We start from the raw sequence: 8,626 nt of genomic DNA, 5'->3' as shown, positions 1-8,626 counted from the left end.
GGGACTCAGCCCCCGTGAAGACAGGGGGAGCAGGCCCTGCTGCCCTATTCAGGGATTTTCAGAGGTAGGGCACCTTTAATGAGTGGTCCTATCCTGAAGAGTCACTGTGTAAAAGCGGAAGCCCGAACTCATATGTTTATTGTCTTCAGGGATTTCCAGATTAAACCTGCCCCCTTTGCCAGTGAGATGATTTTCTAACTGCCTTTCCTGCAAACTCATTCTGGGATCTGAGTCTCTGGGCTGGATAAATAAAGTTTAAATAAATACTGGTATTTTCTATTCAAAGATCTAGACTGACTTTCTCTTCATCCCCACAGTATCCGAGCACCTTACAAAAATACATATTTCACATTCTTATCTTTGTCTCTCTCCTTCCCCTGTTGGTGGCAGATTTTCTGTTGTTGCTGACCACAGGCTGGGTCAAAGGCAGTTTGGTTTTCTGTTCTGAAGATGCTGACAGTTCAGTTGTTCAGTGGAACATACCTATTGTGGGAGGCCGAGGTGTCAGGAATGACCCTCAGGTTGCATGTGTTAATTGCCTGGAGGGCCTTGTAATAGCAAGCAAAACTTAAGCACTTGATGCAGGAATCACTGGGTGAGGATCTGTGGCCTGTGATAGGAGGTCAGACCAGCGGGTCATAATGGTCCCTGCTGGCCTTAAAATCTTAAAATCTAATGAAATCAGAACCAAGACATGGAACTTGATCCTGTTTTCCATGGGGATCAGTGCACCGAGCAGAGCTCGGGGTGAGAGCTCTCAGCAGCCTGCTTTGCTGAGAAAACGAGCTGCTGGATTCTAAACCAACTGCCACTTAAGGGTTCCACCTCCTAATATCAGCCTCTGGAAACAATATGGCACCTTTTCCATTCCTTGCTACAAGGAATCAAACCGAACCCAACCCTGATGATGTTCAGACCATAAATACCCCTTTTTGATAAAGCCTCCTGCCAGAATCAGCACTCTCTTGATGTGTCACCTTCTGCATTTGTAACACACCCATCAGCCCTGGATCGAGACCACTGTCCTCAGAACACATACAAGCTGTTAAAATGTCACCTTTCTTTTCGTACTCAGGTCAAACTCTCACAATCAGAAGTGTAGCTGTTTGAAATGTCTCTTGAGACGCAACATTTCTCCAAATAGAAATTAAAACAGTCCAGACTTAAGAACTTCAAGAGCCCTTTTCCTATGAAAACCACAAAACATTTTCTGTACATTCACTACATAAGAGACTCTAGACTAACTCTAGACTAACTGTTAACTGCAGAGCAGCCTGAATGCTGTTTGCCTTTCACTTGTTAAAATCATAACAAAGAAGGACATGCACTTTTCTTTTGATTTCATTTCCTGTTACAGTAATTTGCAGATGTGAAAGTACTGTTAAAACAAGCGATGAAGAGTAAAGAGCTCTGTACAAATGTCTATGTAATAGACATGTCTATGTAAAATAACGGATGTCCTTCCCAGGCAAAGAAACTGGGTTCATCCCTGGTTTAAGTCCAGGGACAAACTAACTTCAATGCGGCTATGGTCCTGTCTACACCAGAAAATACAGACAATTGTATTCTCTCTAAATCCCTTTGCTCTATACTCAAGTGCAGTTCTGTTCCCTGCTGGTGTGGACAGGGTCAAACCAGTACAACACTTGATTAACAAAGTATCTGTCATGTGAAAGGGTCAAAAGTGTCTGGAAACGTCTTTTCCTTCCAGCAGGCTCAGTTCTCCACACTGCTTGCCTATTTTAACAACACGTTGATCTTTTATATATGACCGCTTCTCTACTTCTAAGGTCCCATAATGGGATTTCCACCCAAATAACCTCTCTGCGGAGCCATAAGCTGACTGCTGCACTCAAATCTCTGGGTGATTCACAGCCAAAGGCTGGGAAGAGATTCTAAGGCAGAGCTGACCAGAAAAGCCTCACAGTAGGAAAGGTTTGAATAGAGTAGTTGGCGGGGAAGTGGGGCTTGTCAGTGAGGCTGCTCAAGCAGGGAGCAGGCCATGGGATCAAAGAGAGGGTGCCCTCCTAGGAAAAGAAAAAGGACTTGTTTGAGCTGGAGGGAAGGTGTGAGAAAGGCAGGAAGCACTGAAAGGGGAGAGGGAGTGAGAACTGAAACCAGAAAATATTTGACTAGGCGAGATAACAATCCAAAGCTTATCCTAACAAAGAGTTTTGCAATATGCCCATCCCTACTACAAAACGAGCCAAACCCACCCCCTCTGCACTGCTGCCAACTTATATAGTAAGGGCCTGATTCTCTCAGGACTTGGCTACACTTGAGAGTTAGAACGCATTAAAGCAGCCCCGTGCACACTAGCTCAGTACCCGTCCACACTGGCAAGGCACATGGAGCGCTCTGACTCCACAGCTAGAGCGCTCCTGGTTCTCTACCTTGGCAAGAAGATTAACGCTTGGTGCGCCTTGGCTGAAACACCCGGGCGTCAGTGTGAACGAGGTGTTGCATTACTGCGCTCTGATCAGCCTCCGGAAACGTCCCGTAATCCCCTTAAGTGAACTGGCCACTCTTGTCATTGTTTTGGAATTGCTGCAGGAATGCAGAAATGCCCTTTGAAAGCTCCGTTTCTGACAGCCGGCTGCTTATCTGCTCCGGGACAAAGCAACCATTACTGTGGAATGCTGTGTGTGTGAGAGAGGTGGGGCGGGGAGTCTGCTGCTGTCTGAACTTACAAGACAGCATGCTGACATGCTCTCTCCCCCCCACACATACACACAACACACTCCCTGTCACACTCCACCCCACCCCACCCCCCATTTGAAAAGCACGTTGCAGCCACTTGCATGATGGGATAGCTACCACAGTGCACTGCTCTCTGTGGCCATTGCAAGAGCTGGTAATGTGGCCACGCCAGTGTGCTTGCAGCTGTCAGTGTGGACAGATTGCAGCACTTTCCCTACTGCACTCTACAAAGGCTGGTTTAACTCAAAGTGCTCTACATCTGCAAGTGTAGCCATGCCCTTAGACTCTAAGGGCCTTTCATACCACTGTGCCAGAACCAGACCTCTGAGGATACCCTCTGCAAGTGGGGCCTCCCTTGCTAGCTAAAGGTTCTGTACTGGCCCTGATCCCAGCCTCTGGCATAGGGAACAGATCAGGGCATAGCCAGAGTGTATTGCATTACAGCTATTCTCTGCTTTCCAGGACTCAGAGAGGGTCATAGGTGTATCATGATTGGGGGAACAGGAGTCAGAGGGCCCATGTGCCCTGGAGGGAATGTTATTGAAGGCACACCAGGGAAATAGAACTGGTGGAAGCAATTCTGCCAACTGGACAGAGCAGAGCACAGGGTTTAATAAAGTTCTACTTGTTCAAGTTAACCAGCATTCGGCATCACTCTTCGCAAACAGTGGGAAGCAGAACAGAAGTTAGAACAGCTTTGAGGCTGTTTATAGCGGGGGCCAGGCAGGCCTTGGTGTACCCCCAGAATAGGGAGATTGCACAGGTGATTGAAAGCCCCACCCTTCCCCAGACCTATTGCTGCCCCATGTGCAGGAAGGGGGTAAATGAGAATCTGGGCCAGGTCTCCACAGCCTGTCCATTCATCCAGAGAGTAGGTCCTTACCCTGCCTTTCCCTCCACTCCTGCCCCTTCACAGATCTCTGAGGAACTCCTGCGTGACTGACCAGCTCCCAGTCACTAGCTTCTCTAGCTGAGCTGACGTTCCCCAGCAGGTTTTGTACTTGTTCATCACAGCACAAGAGCCATTTCCACTGCCTGGGAGTGTGGGAAGAAGCACCAAGCCTGCAAGGGTGCATGCACCGGTGGCCAGGCAGGCCATTAGCGCGTGCAGGATCTTCGGAGGCACGTTGCAAGTGCCGAGAAGTGGTGCAGCAGAGGGAGCAGGAAACTAAAGAGATCCCCAAAAGAGGAAAGGGAACACACTGGCACCCAACCCTGTCCTCCCATTCTAAACGCTCGAATTCTAAACTCTAGAGATGTGGCAACACCCTCCTACTTGCTGACTGCTCCACCTTTGCCCAGAGGTGCAAACTGTACCGCTCTGATTTAGATAGTGAGCTACTATGGGGACCTGGCTTCTTGCATGTTTGTACAGCACCACTTGCACCGAGGGCACTATCTGAATAATCACAGATGTCAGACCTACACAGCCACCTGCTGCGCTCCTTTCAGACAGCTCTCTGGGAAACCACGTAGAATAGAAGTATTCTGTCATTATTCAAAGAGCACTGCCCCCCTTTTCGGACACCAGCTCATCTTTGTAAGTGTGACAGAGTGCTGGGAATTAACCAGTGAGCCTGCACTCTGCTTAGTCTGGCCCCAGTTATTCCCCCCCCAACCCCTCCCACCGTAAGAAGGCTGATTGGGTTAATGGAAGTTAATTATCTAATCATGTGGGGGACCTGGGTGAGATAAAGAGCCAATTAGCCCATCAACTCAAGGCTGATAGGAAGGGTGCAGGAAGGAAGTGGGGAGAGAGGACTAGCTGAGCCCAGTCTCACAGAGATCTCAGAGAAGGGGGACCTCTGCTCCTCTCAGGCCCTGGGAAAGGGCCAACAGCACAGGGGACACTGCAAACAACATTGCTGCAACGGGCTGTAAAGGTGTTGGCGGAGAGAAGATAAATAAATGGCACCAGTGGATACACAACCAGTAGAATCGGCGCAGTTTCTGTGGTGCGAGAAGACGGCTGGTTACAAACAACAATAATCAGAGATACCATTGCTCTTACTGTTACTGATTGTTGTTTAGCAGAGACAATGTGCTCAGCACTGTACCAAATTCAGTCCCTGCCTCACAGAGCTTACGAGCTAGAATTAGCACCATTAGACTAAGCAGCAAGTGAGCTTGGGCTTTTAAATACCTGAGGCATTCAATTTAACCTACTTGTTTATTTACTACGGTGTATCTTGCTGACCAATATTGTCTCATTGTTTACTTGTGCTCCCCCTGTCAGTCTGTGTCCATCTATTGTCTCTTGTTTTATATTGTAAGCTTCTTGTTTTTATGTTCTGTGTTTGTACCGTGCCTAGCACAACAGGCCTGGTCCATAACTAGACCCCCCCTAGGCTCTACGGTAATACAAATTATATTCTTCTTCGCCTTCACCTTGTCCCATTAATCAAGGTCAGTGGCTCTTGTTCTCCATCTCCAACCATTCCTATTGTGTGCGTAAACTGATACCGGCCTTTTCATGTCCTCCTTCAGTGTCCAAAATTATCTTTTTCTGGGTCTTTCTTATGGTCTTTCTCCCGTGATTAATTCATCTTGTACTCTCTGGCCAACATGTTCTGCATCTTATCATCTCCTATGATCCAACCGTCTCAGTTCATAGTCCCTCAGCTTTCCCAGGATGGGACTTCCTTCATCGTGGCTTGTACCATTTCATTGCATAGCCTGTCAGCTCTTGTCTTGCCCCATGTCCACCTGAGCAGACACATGTCAGAAGTGTGAAGTAGTAGTTGTTCTCTCTTCCTCACAGGCCAGCATTCCGACCCATACGTCGTGACTGAATTAATCCTGGTCTTATACACTGTGCTCTTTAGCTTACTTAGTATATTCTTATCACAGAGAATTTCCATCAACTCCCTCCATTTGCACCAAGCACTCTTCATGCAATGTCCAACCTCCTCATCCACGTTCCCATCATGGCTCAGCACTTAACCAAAGTATTTGAATGGCTGCAGAGATTTTAACTCTATACCGTCTAGTTTTACTGGCTTCTCATTGTCCTGCTCAATGACGCATCGCATGTGTTCTACCTTTGCCAGCTGATTCGTAAACCATTTTCTTCTAATGCAGTCCTCCATAATTCTAGATCCCTTTCCCATTCATATTTATCTTTGTGGCACAACATAACGTCATCAGTGAAAAGCGTGCTCTGTGGAGTTTCTCCCCTAATCCCCTACATCAAGATATCCACTACAATCACAAATAGGAATGGTCTGAAGACTAAGCCATGATGTAGACCTACCCTCACAGTGAATGACTGTAGCTGCAGCTGATTCCCACTACTGTTATACTACTAGATATACATGTTTACAGGTCCATAATAATCTGAACATATGTCTCTGGCAGATTCTGTGACCACAGGCACCATCATATCAATTCTCTAGGAACTCTGTCTTCTCTAAGTCCACAAATACTTAATGCAATTCTTTGTGTTATCCCTGTATTTCTCCTGCAATATCTGGACTACAAACACCATATCCATTGTTGACCTTCCTGGGATAAACCTGAATTGGTTGTTGCTTATTGCATGCTCCAGTTCCTCACAAAGTTTTCTCTCAATAATTCTCTCCTACCAGTTCATCATATGACTCATTAACTTGAAGGGTTGCTAATTATTACATTCTTGCACATCTCCTTTGCATCTGAAGATAGGAAAAAATGTACTCTTCCTCCACTCATTAGGCATTTTTCCAATACAGAGGAGTACATTGAAGACGTTTGTCATGACCACCACTCCCTGATGGCCTAATGTTTTAAATGCCTCTGTTAGTACACCATCCAATCCCACTGCTTTCTCACATTTCATCATCTTTAGCGCTGTCAGAGTCTCCACTGCAGTGATAGGTCTTGTGATGTTGTTGCTTAACCACACCTCCCTCAATGATTTCCTCACGTTCTCTTCAGTAAGCAGTTTCTCGTAAAACTACTACAATTTCCTACCATCGCCATCTTCCACCAGTACTCTTCCGTTTTTGTCTTTGACAAACTTCATAGCTCCCAAGTCATCCATGCTTCTTTGCCTGATCTAAGTTAATCTGTATATTCCTTTCTCCCTTTCCTTTGTCAGTAGCCCTGCATATAAGGCTTTAAGTACTTGACTCTTGGCTTCTGCAACTGCTCTTTTTGCCTTCTTCTTTACCAGTTTGTATTCCTTACAACTTTCTGACATTCTTACTTTCCACCACCACTTACGCCTTTCCTTCTTCTTTACTGCCTCCTACCTCAGACCATCACCATGTCTCCTCACCATGAACTCTCTCTCCTTTCATTTGGCCACAGACAATGTGTGCATTTTCGGAAACATGTTTGAGTATTTTTCCCCACACCTCACTGGTGTATTCATGCTTGGTTTGGTTGTTATCCAACCTCCGTAGAACTTCATCCTTAAATCTCAGACTAAGTTCCCTAGCTGCGGGCCTCCACCACTTTATCTTTTGTTCCACAACACATTTTTTGTCCCCACTAAACCCTTTTCACCCAAAAGTCCATTACAAACAATCTGTGTGCTATCCCAGAAATCACTTTACAGTCTCACATTTTTTAGATCTCTTCTTCTTGTCAGGAGTTAGTCAACCAGGGACCTGCTGGCATGGCTCTTGTATGTAATTAAGTGCTCCTCCCTCTTTACAAAGCATGTACAGGCAACAATAAGCCCATGGGCTCTGGCTAATTGTAAGTTATCCTCACCAGCTTTATTTCTGATTCCAAAGCCTTGTCTTCCCTGGCAGTTGTCCACATGTCCATTGAGATCTGCTCAAATAAACTGCGCCGACTCCACTGGCTGTGTATCCACCGGTGCCATTTATTTATCTTCCCTCCACCAACACCTTTACAGCCCGTTGCAGCAATGTTGTTCGCAGTGTCCCCTGTGCTGTTGGCCCTTTCCCAGGGCCTCAGAGGAGCAGAGGTCCCCCTTCTCTGAGATCTCTGTGAGACTGGGCTCAGCTAGTCCTCTCTCCCCACTTCCTTCCTGCACCCTTCCTATCAGCCTTGAGTTGATGGGCTAATTGGCTCTTTATCTCCCCCAGGTCCCCCACATGATTAGATAATTAACTTCCATTAACCCAATCAGCCTTCTTACGGTGGGAGTGGCTGGGGGGGGGGAAATAACTGGGGCCAGACTAAGCAGAGTGCAGGCTTACTGGTTAATTCCCAGCACTCTGTCACACTTACAAAGATGAGCTGGTGTCCGAAAAGGGGGGCAGTGCTCTTTGAATAATGACAGAATACTTCTATTCTATGTGGTTTCCCAGAGAGCTGTCTGAAAGGAGCGCAGCAGGTGGCTGTGTAGGTCTGACATCTGTGATTATTCAGATAGTGCCCTCGGTGCAAGTGGTGCTGTACAAACATGCAAGAAGCCAGGTCCCCATAGTAGCTCACTATCTAAATCAGAGCGGTACAGTTTGCACCTCTGGGCAAAGGTGGAGCAGTCAGCAAGTAGGAGGGTGTTGCCACATCTCTAGAGTTTAGAATTCGAGCGTTTAGAATGGGAGGACAGGGTTGGGTGCCAGTGTGTTCCCTTTCCTCTTTTGGGGATCTCTTTAGTTTCCTGCTCCCTCTGCTGCACCACTTCTCGGCACTTGCAACGTGCCTCCGAAGATCCTGCACGCGCTAATGGCTTGCCTGGCCACCGGTGCATGCACCCTTGCAGGCTTGGTGCTTCTTCCCACACTCCCGGGCAGTGGAAATGGCTCTTGTGCTGTGATGAACAAGTACAAAACCTGCTGGGGAACGTCAGCTCAGCTAGAGAAGCTAGTGACTGGGAGCTGGTCAGTCACGCAGGAGTTCCTCAGAGATCTGTGAAGGGGCAGGAGTGGAGGGAAAGGCAGGGTAAGGACCTACTCTCTGGATGAATGGACAGGCTGTGGAGACCTGGCCCAGATTCTCATTTACCCCCTTCCTGCACATGGGGCAG

The sequence above is a fragment of the Eretmochelys imbricata genome, chromosome 5 (genome assembly GCF_965152235.1).
Source record: "Eretmochelys imbricata isolate rEreImb1 chromosome 5, rEreImb1.hap1, whole genome shotgun sequence".
Classification (NCBI taxonomy): domain Eukaryota; kingdom Metazoa; phylum Chordata; order Testudines; family Cheloniidae; genus Eretmochelys; species Eretmochelys imbricata.
This window is presented reverse-complemented; position numbering follows the sequence as displayed.